General features: G+C 44.1%; 1 protein-coding gene across 1 annotated transcript in view; it reads left to right on the top strand.

The window, feature by feature from the left end:
- Nucleotides 1–20,987, top strand: part of GNE (glucosamine (UDP-N-acetyl)-2-epimerase/N-acetylmannosamine kinase) — an 852,948-nt gene that overhangs the window by 387,693 nt on the left and 444,268 nt on the right. The gene's annotated exons all lie outside the window — the stretch shown is intronic.

Here is a 20,987-nt window from a genome sequence, read left to right as displayed (position 1 = left end):
TTCCTTTTCTCATTTAATTAAGAGTTTCTCAGCTACTGAGCACACATTATCCAAAAGAGTGGCTGACTACATTGTCTTTTGTCATCACCAGATGAATGCCATTAGTCAGTGGAATGAAAGGACATTTCATCAGGGAGCATTTTTCTGACTGCATGTTTTAAGAATGCATCTACAACTACCATTAGCACAGAAGCCTTATGATCATGTCTGCATACCTTTATTAAGTCCTGAAGTTTGAGCTTCCAGCACAGGAGAGGAATGTCCTTTGATAGAGCTTTGCTACAAGGCATCTCAGCCTGAGACACTTTTTGTTTTTCAAGTTTTACAGACTTCTTCTGCCCCTTGTGATTCTGGGCAAATATACCACCCACTGCTAAGGATCACTCTAAAGGAGAAGGTAACAAGCATGTAAGCTTATGAGTTTATTTTTGAGAGGATATGCTGCAGTAGATGGATTACTCTTGAATTTCAGCCTTCTTTTTTGTGATGTTCCAGATGCAACTTTAGAGCAGCAGGAGATGCTGTAAGTATACTTCAGATGTACAGTTACTGAATCTTCCAAGTGTTTTCCTAAAAGATTGGAATGCATGCACTTAACCCCCCAGCACAATGTGTGGGCTTAAGGGACTGTGTAAACCCTGAGTGTGGGAGTTCAATGGGTTAAGAAGAAGCTGTGTGAAGTAAGCTCGGGGAAGTTACATTACTGAAAGCATTCTACTCATTGCAGGAGACACCTCAAAGAACTGTTTGAAATGGTAAATGCTTACCTTACCTATTCATATGATCATAGGTTAAGTACTAAGCTAGCTGCTCTTGGAGGCCATTTTAAGCCTAACCAATTTCCCTTTTTGTGCTTGAAGTAACCTCTCCCATTTGGTTATAGTTTAGCCGTACCCATCCCAGGGTCAATAATTATATATTCCCCCCAGTGAGAATAACTGGGATCATACCATAGACAGTTTGAGGGGACCAGTGCATGGGGTAAAGCATACAAGAGCTGCCTCTATCCATTAGTAGTTTCTCTTGGCACTGTTTGAATTGTCACACACCTTTAATCTTTCATGATATTTTCTTCTCTGATGGACTAAGATCATCTTGCTTATCCCAGGTACTACTACTGGCTGTATTAGATAATTCTGCCTTCTCAAATACTAAGCAGATATTTTCAGATAGTAACCCTACTTTTTCAGCTTTCTTTTGCTGGCCTTATCCATTTATATATGCCATTCATATGGACAGTGTTTTAAAGATCTTGGTGTTTTTCAAATGAACGCATCTATTGTAAAATGGCATTAGAAGAATCAAGATGTTGGAGATGTGGGACATCAAAAAGTGAATTTCTCACTGTGAAGATGCATTTCTGTGAACTTCTGGCACTAGGTTTTGTGGTAAAGCTTTGAACATCTTGTTATCCTAGGTGCCACTTTGCCTTGTTTGGTACAATTCATGTTAGAGTAGTAGCATACACAAGAAAGATTGGCTGTATGCTGTATTACTGCTGGCCTTCTCTACTATTTAAAGCATTGTAAGGCTACCTTCCTTCTCATTTTTCTGAGCTGTGAATAAGAAACTTTGAAGAGAGTACACTTTTGAAACTGAATTTAGTGAGTCTGAATAGGTTCCCTATTGAAATGTTGGGACTAGGACTGCCAAGTCCAAAACACAGGGGGGACCCTGAAAGTACAGGAGAAGAGAGAGTATCAAACATTGCTCTTCTCCTCTAAACTTCATTTTCTGCAGGGGAGACCACCTGTGCTGCAACCCCTGATGTGGGGGCAAACCCCACACCCCGTGAACTTGTATATACTAACCCCAAGACCACCACCCCTTGGAGAAAAGGAAATATTCTGAGAAGGGCAGTCTTGGATGTAGTATAGCTAAGTCCAGATTTTTGGTCTTTTAGTCTCTTGTTTTGGTAGCGTTGTCGCCTCACAGTAAGACGCTGTCCGTTTCGATTCTCAGCTAGAGCGTCTTCTGCGTGGAGACGTGCATGAATGGGCGTACCTTCGTTGAAGGTTGTGCATCAGGCCTGGCAAGCCGGTACGTAAAAATCAACTGCCAGTCATTAGCGGACCGGAGTTCTGCTGTGGCGACCCGTAACCGGGAAAAGCCGAAAGACACAAAGTCTCTTGTTTTGGGTCTCCGCAGTCTGAGTCCTAACATTTCAAGTAATTACCATCTGAGTAATCTGAATCATAACTAGAGAAACAAGTAGATCATATTTCTCAGGCCCACAGTAAACTTAATGGACTGTATTTTTAAGCCATCATTAAATGTATATAAACTTTTCAGTTAATGTAACCTAACTGTTGTGCATGTTGCACTTTGCTTGTATCAGTCATGATGGCAGACAGTTTAGGCTTTATAATAATAATAATAATGCAGATGACACTGAATGTTTATATTTAGAGAGTGGTGTATAGATGTTTATGTTGCTGATGTTTGACATATCACAGACCTTTTGGTCACATCCCCAAGATTGCCTGGGGAGTCCACTGAAGACTTTTTTTTTTTTACATGTAGGGAAAGCCCTTCCCCACCCCGCTCAAGTGTGTACTTAATGTACTGCCTTTACTGATGTAACTGACTCTGTTGCAAAACTTCAGGATTAGTTTAATTAGTTTTGATTGTTTCCCAGTTCTGCAGTTCTGTCTTCCTTAACCTACTCAATAAGCATTGCTGTATCTATTACTGATGAGCAAAACAAGTACCAGGATGTAAGTCTAGACAGAACTGTCAAAGGAGTCTGTCAGACTGTTATATTTCATTAAACAAAGTAATCCAGTAAAATTTTTGATTTAAAACAAGCTCTGAAAGCAACATTAAATGACAGATCAGGTGGGATGTTGTAAAATAAACTGCTGATTTACGTATGCGAGTTAGTATGAATTAGGGTTATTGGTGCTAAGCACAGTAGCGGATTTACTTTTAGTGTTTTGTTTTCTTTTAAGTTTTTGGAACCAAGGGGATAAGGGTCATAACTGTGGTTGTCTTGGTCGAAGGAATACCAAGGCTCTGAAGTGTCTGCAGGTATGATCCGTTTTTGTGATTTAAATCGTGTGTGTGTGTGTGTGTGTGTGTGTGTGTGTGTGTGTGTGTGTGTGTGTGTGTGTGACCTAAGAACACCTTAATTCTTTCATTGTAATCGTGTGCTGTGCCTAACCAGCAGATTGTGCTGTGATTTTCCTTTGTGCTTTATTACAGACTGATTTTTCTACTATTTTCATCTTGCAGAAATACTTCAAACACTTCAAGTGAAACAGAACTACTCAGTTTGTGCATGCTTAAAATGGCATTGCCTGTGAAGCAAAATGCAGAATTTAGAAATATTTGAAACTTACATATTACATTTACTGTATAGTTACTTTTTTGTCTTATGGGTACCAGAGTGTTTTCTAATGTGTTTGGCCAAATGGAATGGAATGTGAAACCCGGGCCCAGTAGAGAAGGAGATATCACAGCTGTAAAGTTCGCTGTAGTTTTATTTAAAATATACTGTAAGCATAGAAGTTTGAATGAAGAAACTTGATTATTTTTAAGTCATTTCAATTGAAGAAAACAAAATAGCAAAGCTGAACTTCCTGATCAGGAAATGGAGAGTTCACTGAAGTCCAGAGAATATTTGCTTCATTGCCCCTTCCCCAAAACCTAATACAACAAGCTCCAATATGAATGAAAACCTAATTAGGTGTTACCTGGTTTGTGTAGTAAATAAAACCAGAATGTATTATTTTCTTTAAAGTGATTTGCCAGTGTTTATGCATATATTACAGCATCTGATACATCTGTGTTGTCCTATTTTCCTGTGAGTCAACATCCCTCGTACCATCCCCCAGCCAAAGTGTTACCTACAGTTTCTTGGAGACTGGATAGCCTCTATGGGAATCTTCCTGTCTATAGCCTTTATAGGTTAATTGCCTTTCTATTCTTTTGGCACCCTTCACCTCTCAGTTTCCTGTTGAATCAAGTTTTTATTTCACTGCAGTATTATTACTAGTTAAATATATTCTTACATCATGGGGCAAACTCAATCTGAGGTAATTTGAGGCTGGTGAGGGGAATTATGGGTAGGGGAGGAATTAGAGCCCTGGATCCAAAGATTTGGAGCTGCTGAAGCCGGATTAGAGTCCCATTTGTTGAATAACATGGATCAGTTGTTATATAACTTTTGCATATATGCTCTGTTATAGCAAGTTTAATGTTTTTCCTCAGTTTCATTAATCATGTTTATTTATATGTATTTAACATTTGGTGACTAGGTATGTGCAATGGTCTGATGATTCTTTTCAGGCACAACCCGGGCTGCCTTGCCAAGAAAGAGAACAAACAGTTCACCAGTTTTATTACAACTGGCAACAGAAACAGTTTTTATATAATGATAATTCTCAGTACTGTATGATAGCACTAAATTTGAATATATACAAGATAATAATACAAACAAGTATAAACAGTGCAAAAAAACAATGAAACATGCAGGTAGAAAAACAAATCTTTACATGAATTATACTATCTTTTGTACAGTTAATTGCCTTTTGTGGAAGTAGTGAGTAAGCATGTACTTAATTACATTAAAATAACTAGCAGAACTCATCTTTTGTCAATTAATGGTCCTGTTTGCACTTAATCGTATAATAAGCTTGGGTGAATTACAGTGTTAGATATCTTGTTTTTCTTATTAATCATTCTGCATAAAGCAAGTGTATTTGTTTTGTTCTTGCAAGTTTTTGATTAGTAGTTTCTTGAATTTTTTTGAATTGCTAGAGTGTTTAATGTTCTGTGGGAGCTTGCCTCAGCTCCTGGTGCAGTTTTAATGAAATATTTTTCTACCGTTGTAATTTAAAAAGTAGTTTAGATAGCAATGTATTGTTTGTGTTTAAGTGAGAAGGCTCAATTTTGAGTTTAATATTTAGTGGGAAGTTAATTTTCATTTTTCAGTCTTAAGATTAAGATATTTAAAAAGAAGTCGTGACTGGAAAACATTTAGAATTTTTAATTATGATGTAAAGGTTGTTTGGAGGGCTAAGATGTATAAATCCTATAACCTTATTTACTGTTTTTTGTTGTAATTTTATATTTTATGCGGATTGTAAGACAGTAACCGCTGTGAAATGTTTTAGCCTGGGAAGAAGAATGTTCATAGGTTCATATGTGTGTACTAGGCTAATGGCCCTGGAGCCTTTAAAACCCTACCCCATAGGATTACCCTGGCATTGTGCCCACCCGACCATAGTTCCCAGTGCCTCTGTCGAGTAGAGCCACAAGAGTGATTCCTGGGGTGAATTTTCCATTTCCCATCCATTCATCAAGATTTCTCTTCAAGAAGGCCAGTGAGGTGCTCTGCTTGACATGTATGGGAAGTCTGTGTGGTGTGGAGGAATTGGGGTTTCTTTAGATGTAGCATTTCTAGTGGAGCTGGATCAGAGATGTATTTGTAAGTCAAGCAGAGATTGCCTCTAAGTAGGTGATATGAGACAGAGAATAGTTGGAGTTTTTTTGAGTCTGTCCATATAGGACAAGTGTTTAAGGCCTAGGATCCTCTTTGTGAGGTACTTTTGTGACCTCTCCAGTTGTTGCAGGTGTCTAGTGAGGTACATGCCAAATGGGGCATTGTACTCGATGAGTGGCCTAATGAGGGAAGAGTAGAGGGAGATGATGACTTCTTTCTTCCTAGATGCAAAACCCTTAGTAATGAGATGTGCCACATCGAAGGACTTTCTGACCACAGTGGCAATGTGGTGATCAAAAGAGAAGTTGTGTCAACCTGTGTTCCCAGATCTCTCATAACTCCTTCTGTGTTTAGTGGACTACCATCGATGTGGTAATTTCATGGGAACCAGGTTTTTCCCAAAGGGGATGACGACACATTTTTTGGCATTGAGCTTAAGGCCATGGTTCTAACACCAGTCATTGGTCTCAGTGAGGCCTTTCTGTACGATGTCAGCATCACTTGGGGAATTAATAATAACCCCCGACTTGCAATTGTCTGCAAACTTTGTCAACAAGAGTCCCTTCATGTTGGCCTGGACTTCAGAGAAATAGATACCAAACCGGTGAGGACCCAGGACCGAACCCTGTGGAACACCACTCGTGACAGATCGACTGTTTGACTCAGAGTCAGCTACTTTCACACTGTGGGTTCTATCTGTGAGCCAGTTTGCAACCCACCTAATGATAAAGGGGTTGATGCCTAGCTTAGTGAGTTTTTTTATGATTCCTGAGTGTGGAATGGTATCAAAGGCCTTGGCCAGATTCGAGGTAGGCTGTATGAACCACCTTGCCTTCATCCACAGCTCTGGTGACTTATTCAGAGAATAAACACCGATAGAGTGCAATAAGCCAAAGAAAACTGAAAGATCCGTATATTCTTTTCGAAGTGTTTTTAATGAATATACCAAACTTCACAGACCATCACATTAACACAATTCCAACAACACAGTTTGCAAGCGTTTTCATCCAAACCAATTGGACTTCATCAGACATCTGATGTCTGATGAAGTCCAATTGGTTTGGATGAAAACGCTTGCAAACTGTGTTGTTGGAATTGTGTTAATCTGATGAAGTCCAATTGGTTTGGATGAAAACGCTTGCAAACTGTGTTGTTGGAATTGTGTTAATGTGATGGTCTGTGAAGTTTGGTATATTCATTAAAAACACTTCGAAAAGAATATACGGATCTTTCAGTTTTCTTTGGCTTATTGCACTCTATCGGTGTTTATTGGTATTATTTGAGTGCATCCAGTGTTTTTTGTAGACTTATTCAGAGAAGTCGACCAGGTTGAGCAGGCATGATCTACCCTTCACAAAACTAAACTGTGTGGGGTCCAGAGTTTGGAGATTTCCTATATCCTTGTTCATTAAGTCCATGATGATGTGTTTCATAGCTTTGCATATCAGACTCATCAGGCTAATGGGGCGATAGTTCCCAGGGTCTGTAGTCGCTCCTTCTTTGTGGAGAGGGATGACTGTAGCAGTGCACCATTCAGTAGGGATAAAGCCTGAGGTGAGGCTGTGATTGAACAGAGCACACAGGTGAGGTGCCAGTTCACTCTGTAGTTCATGTAGAACACAGCCAGGGATATTGCCAGGTCCCATAGAAGCTGTATTCTTGGCCTTGGATAGTGCTGTTGTAACCTGTGCAGTAGTAATACTGGGTGCCTGGCAGTCTACTGGTATTGTGATTGGTCCTTTGGTGGGGAAGAGAGGGGTAAAGTTGGCACTGAATTTGTCAGCCAGTGTATTGGCAGTATCTGTTGGCTCAGTATAGGAAGTACCATTGTGCAGTAGGTCAGAGAAAATCTGGGTATTGCTGCGGAGATTCTTTACATAACTATAGAAGGCCTTGTGGTTGTCTTTACTATCTGCTGCAATTCTGTTTTCATAGCTAGCTTTAGAGGATTTGATGAGGGATCTCAACTTTTTGTTGAGGCTGATAAGGGAGTTTTTCCAGTTTTGGGACTTCACCTTATTCTGCATCAGTTTCCTCCTCCTGTTGTCGAGTCTCTTTATGGCAGGGGACCATCAGATTGGCTTCCTTTTTTTTGGAGGAGAGCGTCTTGGTTCTATTGGGTATGGCGAGATACATGCATTTGTGTACATGTTTGTGCAGTGCATTCGTGTATGATTCGGCGGTCATGCAACTATTCTCCATTTGCATGGGTGCCATGAAGTTAGCCACCTCTGTTTTTAGGAGTCCGGAGTTAGCTTTGGAGAACTTTTTCATGGTGGTTATTTGCGGGGGTAGGGGGGAATATGGATTTCCAAGGTGATTAGTTTGTGGTCAGATCTAACCAGGGAGGAGTTGACTATTGGTGTAGAGTAACAGTCGCCTGTTAGTAATGACCAGGTCAAGTATGTTTCTACCTCTAGTGGGGGTAAGAATGAGCTGGTCAAGGGCATTGGAATTAATGAATTCCAGGAAACATTGGGCAATTGTATTGGTACATGAGTACTTTTCCCAGTTAATGTAGGGGTAGTTGAAGTCGCCCAGTATGAGTGTTGGGTTGGACCGTAATATTCTAAAGGGTGCTTAGGAACGTGGAGTGTGAGTGGTGGGACATGCTTGGGGACCAGTACCAGGCGACGATCTGAATCACTGTCATACCCAATGTTAGTTGCACCTGAAGTATCTCTGATGCATTATTATGGGCTACCAGTCTGGAGGTGTGCACATCCTTTATGAATGTGGAAACACCACTGCCTTTGGAGCTTCGGTCCAGGTTCTGGGACCGAAAGGTGTGGAATGAGTTATAGCCTGGTAGTGCAAGGGTGCTTTCTGCTGCCTTTTACCAGGTCTCTTTTACAGCATAAATGTCGATGTTTTCCATTTTAAGGAGTGCTTTTTGAGATTTAGACTTCTAGCTTTGAGCAGTATGACCCTCAAATTGCATTTGTTTGTAGCTGTTACAATGGTAATTTGGTCTTTGGAACACTGCCTAAAAAAGGCACTATAGGGGTGGCAAGAGCCTTGGCCAGTATCCGGAAGCCCAGGGTTGACAGATGCAGGCCATCTCTAGCAAAGCATCGAGGTCTGTCATTCATGTCATCCCAGGCAGACAGATACTGGATCCCCTTTGAATGACGCCAGAAACTTAGCTATTTGTTGAAATCAATCATTTTCTGCTTGTACTGTGGTATCATTCTGGGTAATGGTAGGAGGCTGCTCAGGGCTAGGTTCATTCCCACCTGGGCTACATAATCCAAGTGCTCCACCATGTCTCTTTTAATGTATTCCAGGGAGATACATCTCGGGTCATTCACACCCACATGTACAATGACAGAGTCATATTTTTACCTATTGTTGAGGGACCTGAATGTGTGCATTATGTGGCAGATCCTGGCACCTGACAGGTAGCTGACTGTTACTTTCTCCTTATTCATCTTAGTGAGTGGGACATCAGTGTGCCTCACTGTTGCGTCACCTATGACTAGTGTGTTGGGCATGCTGTTCTGCCTTAGGGGCTTTGGTTGAGTGGCACATTGCTTACGAGTTGTGTGGCTCGTGATTAGTGTTATGTTGTAGTGGTCGAGTGCATTTCTGCCTTGGATGTCTCTGCTGTTTGGGTAGATTTTTATTGAGAGCCACCACGAAGGTGGGTGTGTGGTTTGTGTTATGTGAATGCAGTGCTGGTGTGTGTTCTGGAGGGCTACATGTTCCATGTGGCGTGGTGCCAGTGTTGACCTTCTCTTCTTGTCCAGTTGTTCCGGTCTTGGCTCTAGAGTGCGAGGCTTCCAATTTGGATATATAAGTGCATCTCTCGCAAGTCTGAGTGTTAGGAGGTAAGAGGAGAGGGTTGTCAGTGTACATGAGGCAGTTGCTACATTGGCTCAGGATGCCAAAGTTCACCACAGTAATTGGAGAAAGCACAGAGAACTGACTGGAGGGGTGGGCATTAATAATAAGTACTGGAGCTGTTTCCTTGTAGAACGTTTAGTGCTGGTAGCACTTGGATTGCAATAGATTGCATTGGCCTTTATGCTAATTAGACTAGATAGACTGATGATGATATGGCAGGTAACCTTGCTATGTTCTTCATGTTTTACTGTTCCAGTCCTGACTTGTGGGATTTCCCACAGTGGAAGCCTTGGCCAGTCCAGCTACCAGAGAAAAATTCCCCTCCTCCAATAGCCGGCGTGCACCCTAACTGGGATCAGTATGCTCAGGTATAAGGGGAGTCAACAAGCACTGTGAGCTCAGTTCTTTCTAGCCACCAGAGCTTGAAGCAGTGTTCCAGCCAGTATATCGATCAATGTTCTTCGTGTTTCACTATTACAGTCATCACACTTGGGCTATCTGCCTGCAGGTAGCCCTCATTCGGCCCAAATATCAGAGACTTAGTATTTCTGCATCGGTTGCTGTTGCTCCAGGACTGATGTCAGGTCGTCAGGGGTATAAAAACTGTCAGCCGACAACATTACATCAGTCTTTCTTGCTGACGAGCCCGAAGCAGAAGCAGTTCAAACGAGTGCCGGTCAGCCGCTACCTGAGTTTTCATTTCCGAATTGAATTATCCTGAAGTCTTCTAAAGCCAAGTACCCCATTGAGGATCCTTTTTTCTTGATCTAACCGATGTCAGAAAAAGTTAACAATTGTCTTGCCTCTGGAAAGCAAATACCACACCGAGATTTCCATTCTAACTATGTCACCTGTTTAGGCCCAGACCGCGAAGTACCTCACTGTCAGTTTTTTGCCCTGCTCAACGCCCGAACTATTCATTGTTGGGCCCTTATTGTCACTAAATACTTTCGTTCTCGATCTCCGTATTCCAAAATGGTTTCGGTAAGCCACCGATCTTCCGAAAAAACGTAAGGATAAAGACAGAGATAGACTGGACAGGTCCAAAGCTTCCGACGACGCTTCTGTTAATCTAGTCGCCAGTTTGCGGGTACTCAGTCAGGTGCTTTCGCAGCCCCTGATGCCTGCTTCAGTGGATTTGCAGGCCTCTACCGAGACCTGTTCGGAGTCCGGTATGCCGCGAGACTCTTCTTTGACCGGTGAACCTGCGGATGTCTCTACCTTGGATGGGTCCAGAGCCGCTGAGCAGGCACTGGCTTCTGAGGAAGTTCTTCGCACTACCGATGTTCGACACAAACCGACGACTTCTTTCACATCTTCAGTTCTGTCTAAAACTATCAGGTTTCTAAGGCTGAGTATGCGCCATGCCTAAAAATCCAACGACCAAAGCTCATGCACCTGCTCCCTTGCCACAACATCAAATGCTTAAAATGGCAGAAGACTTTATTATGCTGATTAGTGGAAGTCAGCCTTCCCCTGTTAAGAGAAAAAGAGACCTGTCCCCAGCAGCTTCAACAGACCAGGAGTCCGACGACTCTGAGGTATCGGATTATGAAGACATGCCCTTATCTGCTTATGGGGATTCAGATGCAGAGGAATCCATTCCCTCGGCTTCTCCTCCAGAGGATATTTCTTTTCGTGAAACCTTACATACTTTGAGAGCATTTCCACTGGGAATACCAAGACTATCCTCTGTCCAAAAAGAGACTCAGAGAATTTCTAGATTTGCCACAACATAGGCCTTTAGCAGTACCCCTAGTCCTGGATGTTGTGGATGATGTCTTTATGGAATCCAGTTGAACTGTGATATTTTACCCCCTGCTCCTAGGAAACCAGACAGGCACTGCAGAGTACCTGACTCTCTCAAATTCTTTTTCAAAAATCCTATTGCTGGCCCCAGAGATAATCTCCCAGGGGCCTAAAGGTATCAAAGCAACTACAGCTAAGAATCCCACTCCTTCGGACAGGGATTTCAGAGCTTTGGACAGATGAGGTAAGAAAGTATACACCTCTGCAACTCTCACTATTAGGGCTTTGAATTGTCAGTTTGACATGCTGAAGTACTAACAACATATTATGGAGCTCATTAAACAAAAAATAGCTACCTTTACAGACTGTGCAGAAAATAAAGAATTGCATGAGCTTATGCATTCTGCAAGCCAAGTCAGCAAGCATACATTGCAGTGTGGCTTTGATGCCCTAGAAGCATCTTGCAGGGCAGCAGTTACTAGTTCTGTACTGAGAAGGCATGCTTGGCTTAAGGAGCAGACCTTGCCAGACCATGTTAAATCAAAGTTATTAGACGCCCTTTTGAACAAGTACAACCTGTTTGGCACCAATGCAGAAGAGGTTATTAAAAAGATTGAATAAAAAGCTAAATCCATGCAGATAGTCAAATAATTCTTGCAAGTACAGCCTCCTAGAGTCAGTAGGCATTGCCCCTTGAAACATTGGTCCTTTCCAGCACCCTCAAGACCATCTCAAACTATAGCCATGGGAAACAGACACCCCCCCCCAGACTACAGTGTCAGGGTATGCAGAGATCTTAGCAATGGCGTGCCTCCACCTCTAAAGCAGTGAGTACTAAACCACCCCATTACAGAAAAAATTCCCAATAACTTCTCAACTCCACTCCCCACCTCTGCCCAACTGCTTGTGCCCCTAGGAGGAAAACTTGCCCTTCATGCTAAAAACTGGATTTCCATCACCAAAGACTGATGGGTCCTCAACATTGTATTCAAGGACTTCAAATTTTACTTCCACTCACGGCCAACCCCAAAAGGGTTCCCAGACCCTCCTCCAAACCAGTGGGCAGAGTCACAAAACCAAGTTCAATTCCTGCTCTCTATAAGGCCAATTCAACCTGTTCCTGTGGAACGGATAGGTCAAGGATTCTATTCTGGACTTTTCCTGGTACCCAGAAAAGAGGGCACTTGACACACAATCCTAGATCTTTCAATTCTCAACACCTTTCTGGTGGTACCAAAATTCAAAATGCTCACCCTGCAGCAGCTTCTACCTATGCGAGCCAAAGATGCCTGGTTAGTCACCCTAGACTTAAAAGAAGCCTATCTGCACATCCCTATAAGGGAGTCATGCAGGAAATATCTACACTTCATGGCAGGATCTATGCATTATAAGTTCTCTCCCCTTCCCTTTGGCTTATTCACTGCTCCCAGAGTATTCACAAAATGCCTGGCTCCAGCCATTGCTTACTGCAGACAGAGAAATATTCACATTTACCCATACTTGGACGACTGCCTGATTCAGGCAGACAGTCAGGAAATGCTGTTGCAGCACCTGATATTTGTAAAAAAAAACTTCTAACCTCCCTGGGGTACACCATCAATGAAAATAAATCAAAACTAGTCCCCAGTCAAAAGATTGTATTCCTGGGAGCAAGCTTGGACACAGCACCCCAGATGGCATTTCTCACTCCAGAAAAACAAGCCTATCTGACAGACTATTTTACTCAAATGGCCACCAGAACCCAGCTATCCGCAAGAAAAATCCTGCAGGCCCTAGGGTTCATGGCCTCATGCATCCTACTAATTCCATATGCCAGACTGCATATGAGGAAACTTCAGTGGTACTTAGAAAGTCTTTGGTGCCAACATTCTCAGGACCTGGAAACTGTCATTCCTATAATACCCTGTCTAAGGACAGAGTTTCTTTGGTGGGCAGCAGCATGCATCCACAACAAGGGACTGCCCTTTACTCAACTCCACAAAGCCCAGACCCTAACCATAGACTCATCAGACTATGCCTGGGGGGCACACATGGACAGCAAATGCATTCAGGGCCACTGAGCCCAAGTCAAATTCATCTGCACGTCAACCAAAAAGAGATGCTAGCTGTGCAGCACACTCTGACAGCTTTCAGATCCCTACTCTCACCAGAACACCTGCTAATAAAAACAGACAACACCACAGTTATGTGGTACATCAACAAGCAGGGGGAACCCACTCTGCAGGCTAGCCATGGCCCTGTGGAACATGGCCTTGGACTTGCAGGTCCATCAGCAAGCCCAATTCCTGCCAGGCAAACAAAACTCACTGGCAAACGACTTGAGCAGAAATCCCCTAGACCCACACGAGTGGCAACTAGAGCCTAGCACCTTCAACCTTCTGATTCAGAAAGGGGGACCCCAGAGGTGGATCTCTTTGCCTCCCCCTGCAATCACCAGCTCAGCAAATTCTTCACCAGGGCACCTCACAGCAGGGCATGTAAAGTGGATGCCCTATCCTTCCAGTGGGTAAATTTCTCAATCTATGCCTTCCCCCCCTGCCCCTTCTCTGAAGAGTATTGCTCAAGATAAGACAGGACAGACCAAGGACAAATCTGATTGCCCCGGACTGGCCATGCCAGCACTGGTACCCCTCTCCTGCGCAGCCTGTCACTGGTGCCACCCTGGAACCTACACCAGAACCCAAGCCTGCTCTCTCAGCGGGGGGGGGGGGGGACGGGGACAGATCTTGCATCCACAACTGCAAACCCTAAATCTTGCAGCCTGGCTTATTCCTTGATTAGTAACCAGCCTAAGCAAGCAGGTGCTGGACGTCATTCTTGAAACCAGAAGACCTAGTACAAAGAAATACTATGCTGATAAGTGAAAAAGGTACTGCTCCTGGATTCATTCTAAAGGAGAGGACACAACTCTGCCCTCCCTGCCTCTAATCCTGGATTACTTAGCATATCTACTCCACAGAGGCCTATCCTTCTCCTCCATTAAGATCCATGCCTCTGCCATTTCGGCTCATTACAACACTGAGTCACCTCTCTTCTCTCACCCTTTTATCAAACAGTTCCTGAGAGGGGCAAACAACTTAAGGCCACCTAGGAGAGCACCCACGCCTGCTTGGGACCTTAACTTTGTACTTGAGCCTGCAGCATCAGCAGAGTTAAAATTCCTCTCTTGGAAAACAGCCTTGCTTCTGGCCATCACTTCAGCTAGAAGAGTGTCTGAGCACTTATAGCTGTGGAACCCTTCATTATTTTCCAGGCTGACAGGGTTTCCCTCGGGACTAACTCTTCCTTTATGCCTAAAGTGGTGTCCAGTGTAGCTCTCAACCAATCTATCCATTTTCCAACTTTCTTCCCTAATCCTTAAAATAAAAGGGAAAGGATCCTGCACTCCTTGGACGTGCACAGACAGCTCAGATTCTACCTTGATAGGAGTAAGCCCTTCAGGAAATCTGACCAGTTACTAGTCAGCTTTGCACCAGGGGCAGAGGGCAAGGCCATTTCTAGGCAACCGATTTCCAAATGGATAGCACACTGCATCCATTTCTGCTACAAGCACCATGGGAAACTGACCCCTCAGATGGTCAGAACACACTCTAATAGGGCAACTTCCACCTCTACAGCATTCCTCAGGGGAGTCCCTACCAGAGACATCCTGGAAGCTGCTACCTGGAGTTCTGTACACACCTTCACCAAACATTACCACCTGCCTGTCTTTTCCAAATCCAGGGCAGGTTTTGCAACAGCAAGGCATACTAGCCAGCCCCAACTCTTCTTGACTGCCTCTGCCCTTCTTCAGCTTTGGGAATCTACCCAAGTGTGATGACTGCAGCAGTGAAATATGAAGAACATAGTACAGTTGTGTACACTTACCATAAATGTAGATGTTCGAGTGTATTCACTGTTGCAATCCTGGTTTCCCTCCCTTCAGCCCCCTTGTCTCTCTCTTCTCTCTATGTCTATTACTCACCCCTTTCTGGGATATTGGTGTTTACTTTTTACTGGTGGTGTTTTCCCCACCATAAATTAGCTCCCTATATGGGGGGCTCCTGACATTTGGGGCAAGAAAAACTGATGTAATGGTGTCGGCTGCCTGTTTTTATACCCCTGACGACCTGACGTCAGTCCTGGAGCAACAGCAACCGACGCAGAAATACTAATTCTCTTGTATTCGTGCTGACTGAGGGCTTCCTGCAGGCAGATAACCCAAGTGTGATGACTGCAACAGTGAATACACTCGAACATCTACATTTATTGTAAGTGAGCACAACTGTACTTTTCTGCACCAGAGAAAGAAGACTCCAGAAAGCAAAGTACCCCGTTGGGGAACTTTTTTGCACTTTTTGACTAATGTCAAAGAAAACCAATAATTGTCTTCATCGTGGTAAACAAATTCCAAACCAAGACATTCATTCTTTCTGTGTTACTTACTTGGGTCCGGATAACAAAGTTCCCAACTGTCATTTTTGCTCGAGATTTAATAGTAGGACTGTTAGGCGTAGGGACGAGATTTTGTTAGGCACCTCAATGAGTTATCAGGCCGTTCGCATCCTGTGGCATCCGCCAGTCATTCTAAAGCTGATATTCGTAAAGGAAAAAGGAAAACATCCCAGGCTTAGGGCCTCTGATGATGCCTGCTTGCTATCGTCCAGTCCTCCCAGGCTTATTATCACTGAAGAAGATGATGCGCTTTCACAGTCCCCTTCCATGACCGAGGTGGCGAGGCAGACCCCAATCGAGACCCGTTCGGAGTCTGATATGCCTTCCGGTCCCTCAACATCTTTTCAAGCTGTATGACTCAGTTCGTTGTTTGGGTTTGGGACCACTTTGCAGGTTTCGGATTCTGACGATCGCACTAAGACCAACAACACTTTTCGTGACACCAGGACATTGCAGCTGCCATTCTCCCGTGGAAACCAGATCCTTTAGCTTAATTGGACATCGCCATCAGGCCTAAACCGACAGCCACTCCTAGAAAAGTGGTGACCTTCCAGCCTCATCCTAAGCCTTCAAGCTCCCATTCACAGGTTTGCCAGCAGGATTTTGTGAGATTGGCATATCTCTCTTGTTAGATCCAGACAACATCCATCTTAATCCTCCCCAGGTGAAGAAAAAAGGGACGTCCTTACAGAAGTCTTTTCTGACCCGTTTGAGTCAGATGAGGATTGTGACAAGGAGGATTCTGTATTTGAATAGGGAGCTTCCATTACCTCATTTGAAGATTCAGAATCAGAAGAGAACCTGGATTCTGCTTCCCCTCCTATGGATATTTCCTTCAGGGAAAACCCTGCACATCTTGAGGGAACACTTCCAGTGGGAAGCTCAAGATTGCCCTCAGTCCAAGAAAAGGATAAGGGAATTTCTAAACCTCCCAAAACATAAACCCCTCGCCATACCTCCTGTTTTAGAGGTAGTGGATGATGTAGTTCAGGACTCTTCTTTGAAGCCAGACACCCTGCCTCCTGCTTCTAGAAAGCCTGACAGGTTTTATAGGGTTCTGGATTCATACAAACATCTCTTCAAGAATGCTGCAGCTAACCCAGAGGTTGTGACCCCTGACCCTAGAAGAACCAGAGGTAGCTCCTCCAAATATCCCTTGCCCACAGATAAAGAAATAGGGCCCTAGATAGATTTGGCAGAAAGGTTTACACTTCTGCTACCTACTCTATGAGGACCTTGAATTGCGAGTTCCACATGATTAAATACTAGGAAACATTACTGGATCAGAAGAAGCAGAAACCTAGGATAATAGAAAACAAGAGTCTCTCTAAAGAGTTACTAGGCTTTGTTAATTCTAGCTCCCAGGTAGCATAACACTCCCTGCTCTGAGTATGATGTTATGGAAGCCTCCAACAGGGCTGCAGCTGCAGGCTGTGTCAATAGAAGACATGCTTGACTGAGGGAGCAAGCCCTCCCAGAACATGTCATATCTAACCTCCTAGTCACCCCCTTGGACAGGGTTTTTCTCTTTGGTCCCAAAGCATAGGCTGTACTAAAGAAAATGGAGGATAAGGCCAAATCCATGCAGACTGGTAAAGACTTTCTGCAAGTGCAATGCCCACATTTCAGTCAGAACTACCCTTCTAAGCATCGGCCCTTTCCTTCCCGAACTAAAGCTAGGCAAAGAAAGCCACACGGAGAAAGGAGCCAGAGACAGCACCAAATGCCCAGACAGTGGCATTCAGAAACTTCTAGGCCAGGGAGTTCTGGACCACAGACCCCTGTCAGGGAACAGCCATTATGCATCTGTGCTACTCTTTCCCCCTCCCCAACCATCCCTCCCCCAGGCTAGGAGGAAGGCTGTCACTATTCCAAAAAAATTGGGCCCTCATTACTACAGACAAGTGGGTGGTAAACATTACATCAGAGGAAGTGGGTGGTGAACATTACATCAGAGTGCTACAAACACAAATTCAAGCAGCCCTTGAAGGCCCTCAGGCTTCTCAGACATTCCTCTAAACCAAAAAACAGAGGCATTGACCCAAATAGGGTTGCTATGCAGTCAGGGCTCGGTGGAACTGGTTCCATTGCACCTAAAAAGAAGGAGGAGTTTTACTATAGATTCTTCCTAGCTCCAAGGAAGGAAGGCACATGGCATCCTATACTGGACCTGTCTGCACTCAGCCATTCCTACAAATTCCAAAATTCAGGATGATGACCCTTCAAAAACATTTGGCAATGATCTCTCCAAGTAACTTCATGGTTACCCTAAATTTAAAAGCTACATATCTACATATTCCCATAGAGGAATCGCACAGAAGCTACTTACGCTTCGAGCAGGTACCAGTCACCGTCAATTTTATGCTTTGCCCTTTGACTTGTCTGCTGCTCCCAGGGTCTTCACAAAGTGCTTAACCCCTCTGATTGCCTTCTGCAGAACAAAAGGAGTTCAGATTTACCCCTGTTTGGATGACTGCCTTATCCAGACTACAAGCCGGACAAAACTCAACTCAAAGTTGCTGTTCACCCAGAACCTCTCAACCTTATTGGGATTCACCGTAAGCAAAGAAATACCATACAGACCCCTCAACCAGGATTGTGTTCCTAGTAGCTCTACTGGATTCTTCCCTGTAGAAGGCTTTCTTGACTTCACACAGGGTCTCATTCCTGACTCTGTACTTCCAAGAAGTCGTGGTCAGATATTTCCTCACAGAGAATACCTCGGGGAATTGGGTTACATGGCCTCTTGCATCCTCATTATCCCCCTGCCCAGGTTACACATGAGGAAACGTCAGTGGTATCTCAAAAATGTGTGGTGCTAACACTCGGCTCCTCTCAGCCAAGATCAAACTGATCCATTACCTCAGAGAAGAATTTGCATGGTGGGCCCTGGCTTGCTCCCACAACCTGGGTCGCCCCTTCAGATTCGCCTCCCGGGACAAACACTGACTACAGATGCCTCAGAAGTAGCCTGGGGAATCTACTTCAACCTCTTCCAGACCCAAGAGAAGTGGTACCACAAGTTCAGAAACAAATGCACAAATTTAAAAGAATTTGTGACAGTCCAAAAAGGCCTGATGGCCTTCAAAGAGAAGAGGAAACCAGGAGTGCTATTAGTGAAAACAGACAATACCACAGTCATATAGCACATAAACGGGACAGACACACACCTACACACCTGCCCTCTCTGCCGCCTAGCAGTGGATGTTTGGGAAATGGCACATTCCTTGGGATTACACCTGTTGACACAATACCTGACAGGTGTGCACATCCAACTAGAAGATCACTTCAGCAGAAGCCTGTCAGACCCCTACAAGTGGCAACTGCACCAGGAAATATTTCTCAGTATAGACAAAAAATGGGAAGTGCCACAAATAGATCTTTTCACCACCAAGGAAAATGCTCAATTGGAAAAGCTTTACTCCAGGGAGAGAATGGAGTCAGCCTGGAAGACTGATGCTTTCTCTTTCCCTTGGACAGGCGTTTTTCCTCCACGCCTTCCCTCTGATTCCTGTGCTTCCCAATGTACTCCTAAAGATAAGGGAAGAGGGGCCAAGGGTAATACTAATAGCCCCAGACTGGCCCAGGCAGCGCTGGTATGTTCTGCTACTCAGCTTAGCCAGCATGAAACTATGACAGATGCCACAGAGATTGGACCTTTTGACATAGGGCAAGGGAAACATTGTACACCCCAACCTGCAGACCCTCAAATTATCAACATGGAGGATACCGTAATGCCTTGGAGGTATTCTATCCTAGACAAACAGTTCATGATATTCTAAAAGAGGCCAAAAGGATTAGCACTAAGAAATCCTACTCTGCTAAATTGAAAAGATTCCACTTTAGTGTGGGCAAAATGCACAGGATCCTCATCTAGTCAAGATCCCTGTCATCCTGGCCTATCTTGCCAGCATGTTTGACAAAGGTCTGTCTGACTCCTCCATAAAAATTCATGCCTTCGCTATTTCAGCCAACATTCTCCCTAATCTCTTGTCTTCTCTCATCTCCTTATGAAACTGTTTTTTAGAGGGGTGATCTACGTTAGGCCACTGGTGCCACTCTGAGACCTTAGTTTTGTTCTGGAGAAACTTACTCTTCCACCATTCAAACCAGCTGCTTCCCCTGAGCTAAAATACTTGACATGGAAGACTGCCTTCTTGTTAGCCATCATTTCTCCTGGAAAGGTTTCTCAGCTACAGGCACTCATGTCAGTGGAACCTTTACTAATCTTCCACCCAGACAGAGACTCTGTCATGACTAACTCCTCCTGTATACCCAAGGTGATGACAGAGACCTCTTAAATCAAGCCATACATCTGCCTACTTTCTTTCCCTAGTCACAAAACAAAGAGGAAAGCATACACCATTCCTTGGATGTGCATAGGCAGCTCCATCACTGTCTAGACAGAACAAAGACTATGAGGAAATCAGACCAACTGTTTGTGGCCTTTGGTTCTGAAGGAAAACCAGTTTCCAAGCAAACCATCTCTTAAGTGGATCTCTCTGCATTTCCTTTTGTTACAGACATCATGGTAGTAAGAAGCCCCCTGATGCTGTGGGGACACACTGCACTAGAGAAACCGTTGCCTCTACTGCCTTCCTTGAAGAGGGACCCACCAAAGGCATCCTTGAAGCTGCTCCCTGGTTTTAGTGCATACCTTTACCAAACATTACCATTTATCAGCCTTCTTCAAGCCCAGAGCAGAATTTGCCATTGCCATCTTGCCGGCCATTCTCACCTCTCCTTAATCTGCCATCCCCCCTTCTTCTCAGCTTTGGGAATCATCCCACAAGTCAAGACTGCAACAGTGAATCACAAAGAACATAGTACAGTTGTGTATACTTAGCATAAATGTAGATGTTCGATTGTATTCACCATTGCAGTATTCCTTCCTTCCTTAGCCTACAGGGTAGGATTGGATGAGCTCCTTAACAAGTCAGGAGAACCCTCTTCCTACCCTTCCCTTTCTTAAGTTTCAGTGTTCCAGATCCTGGACATCAGGGCCCATTGGGGGGGCTGCTACGTTTAGGGGGAAATAAAAAAATGAGCTCATAGCACTGGCTGACTCCCCTTACACCTGAGCGTACTGACATTGGTTAGGGTGTCCTCCAGCTGTTGGAGGAGGGAGATTTTTCTTTGGTAATTGGGCCGGCCAAGGGCTTACACAGTGGGAAATCCCACAAGTCAGGACTGCAGCAATGAATACACTTGAATATCTACATTTATGGTAACTATACACAACTAGCATTGTTGCCTCACAGCAAGAGGTTCTCCTGTTCGATTCTCGGCTGGAGTGCCTTCTATGTGGAGTCTGCATCGCGGCCGAGTGGCCTCCGAAAGACATGCGTGAATGAGCGTGCCTTCACTAAAGGCTTGGGCGTCGGGCTGGCAACTCGGCACCATAAAAATCGACTGCCAATCATTAGCGGATCGGAGTTCCGCTGTGGCGACCCCTAACCGGGAAAAGACAAACAACATGGTAAGTGTACACAACTGTACTTTATCAGACTAT

Source organism: Protopterus annectens, chromosome 2.part2, assembly GCF_019279795.1.
Source record: "Protopterus annectens isolate FY-2018-M chromosome 2.part2, PAN1.0, whole genome shotgun sequence".
Classification (NCBI taxonomy): domain Eukaryota; kingdom Metazoa; phylum Chordata; order Ceratodontiformes; family Protopteridae; genus Protopterus; species Protopterus annectens.
The sequence above is the reverse complement of the archived record's forward strand: the minus strand, read 5'-3'. Positions and strand labels throughout refer to the sequence as shown.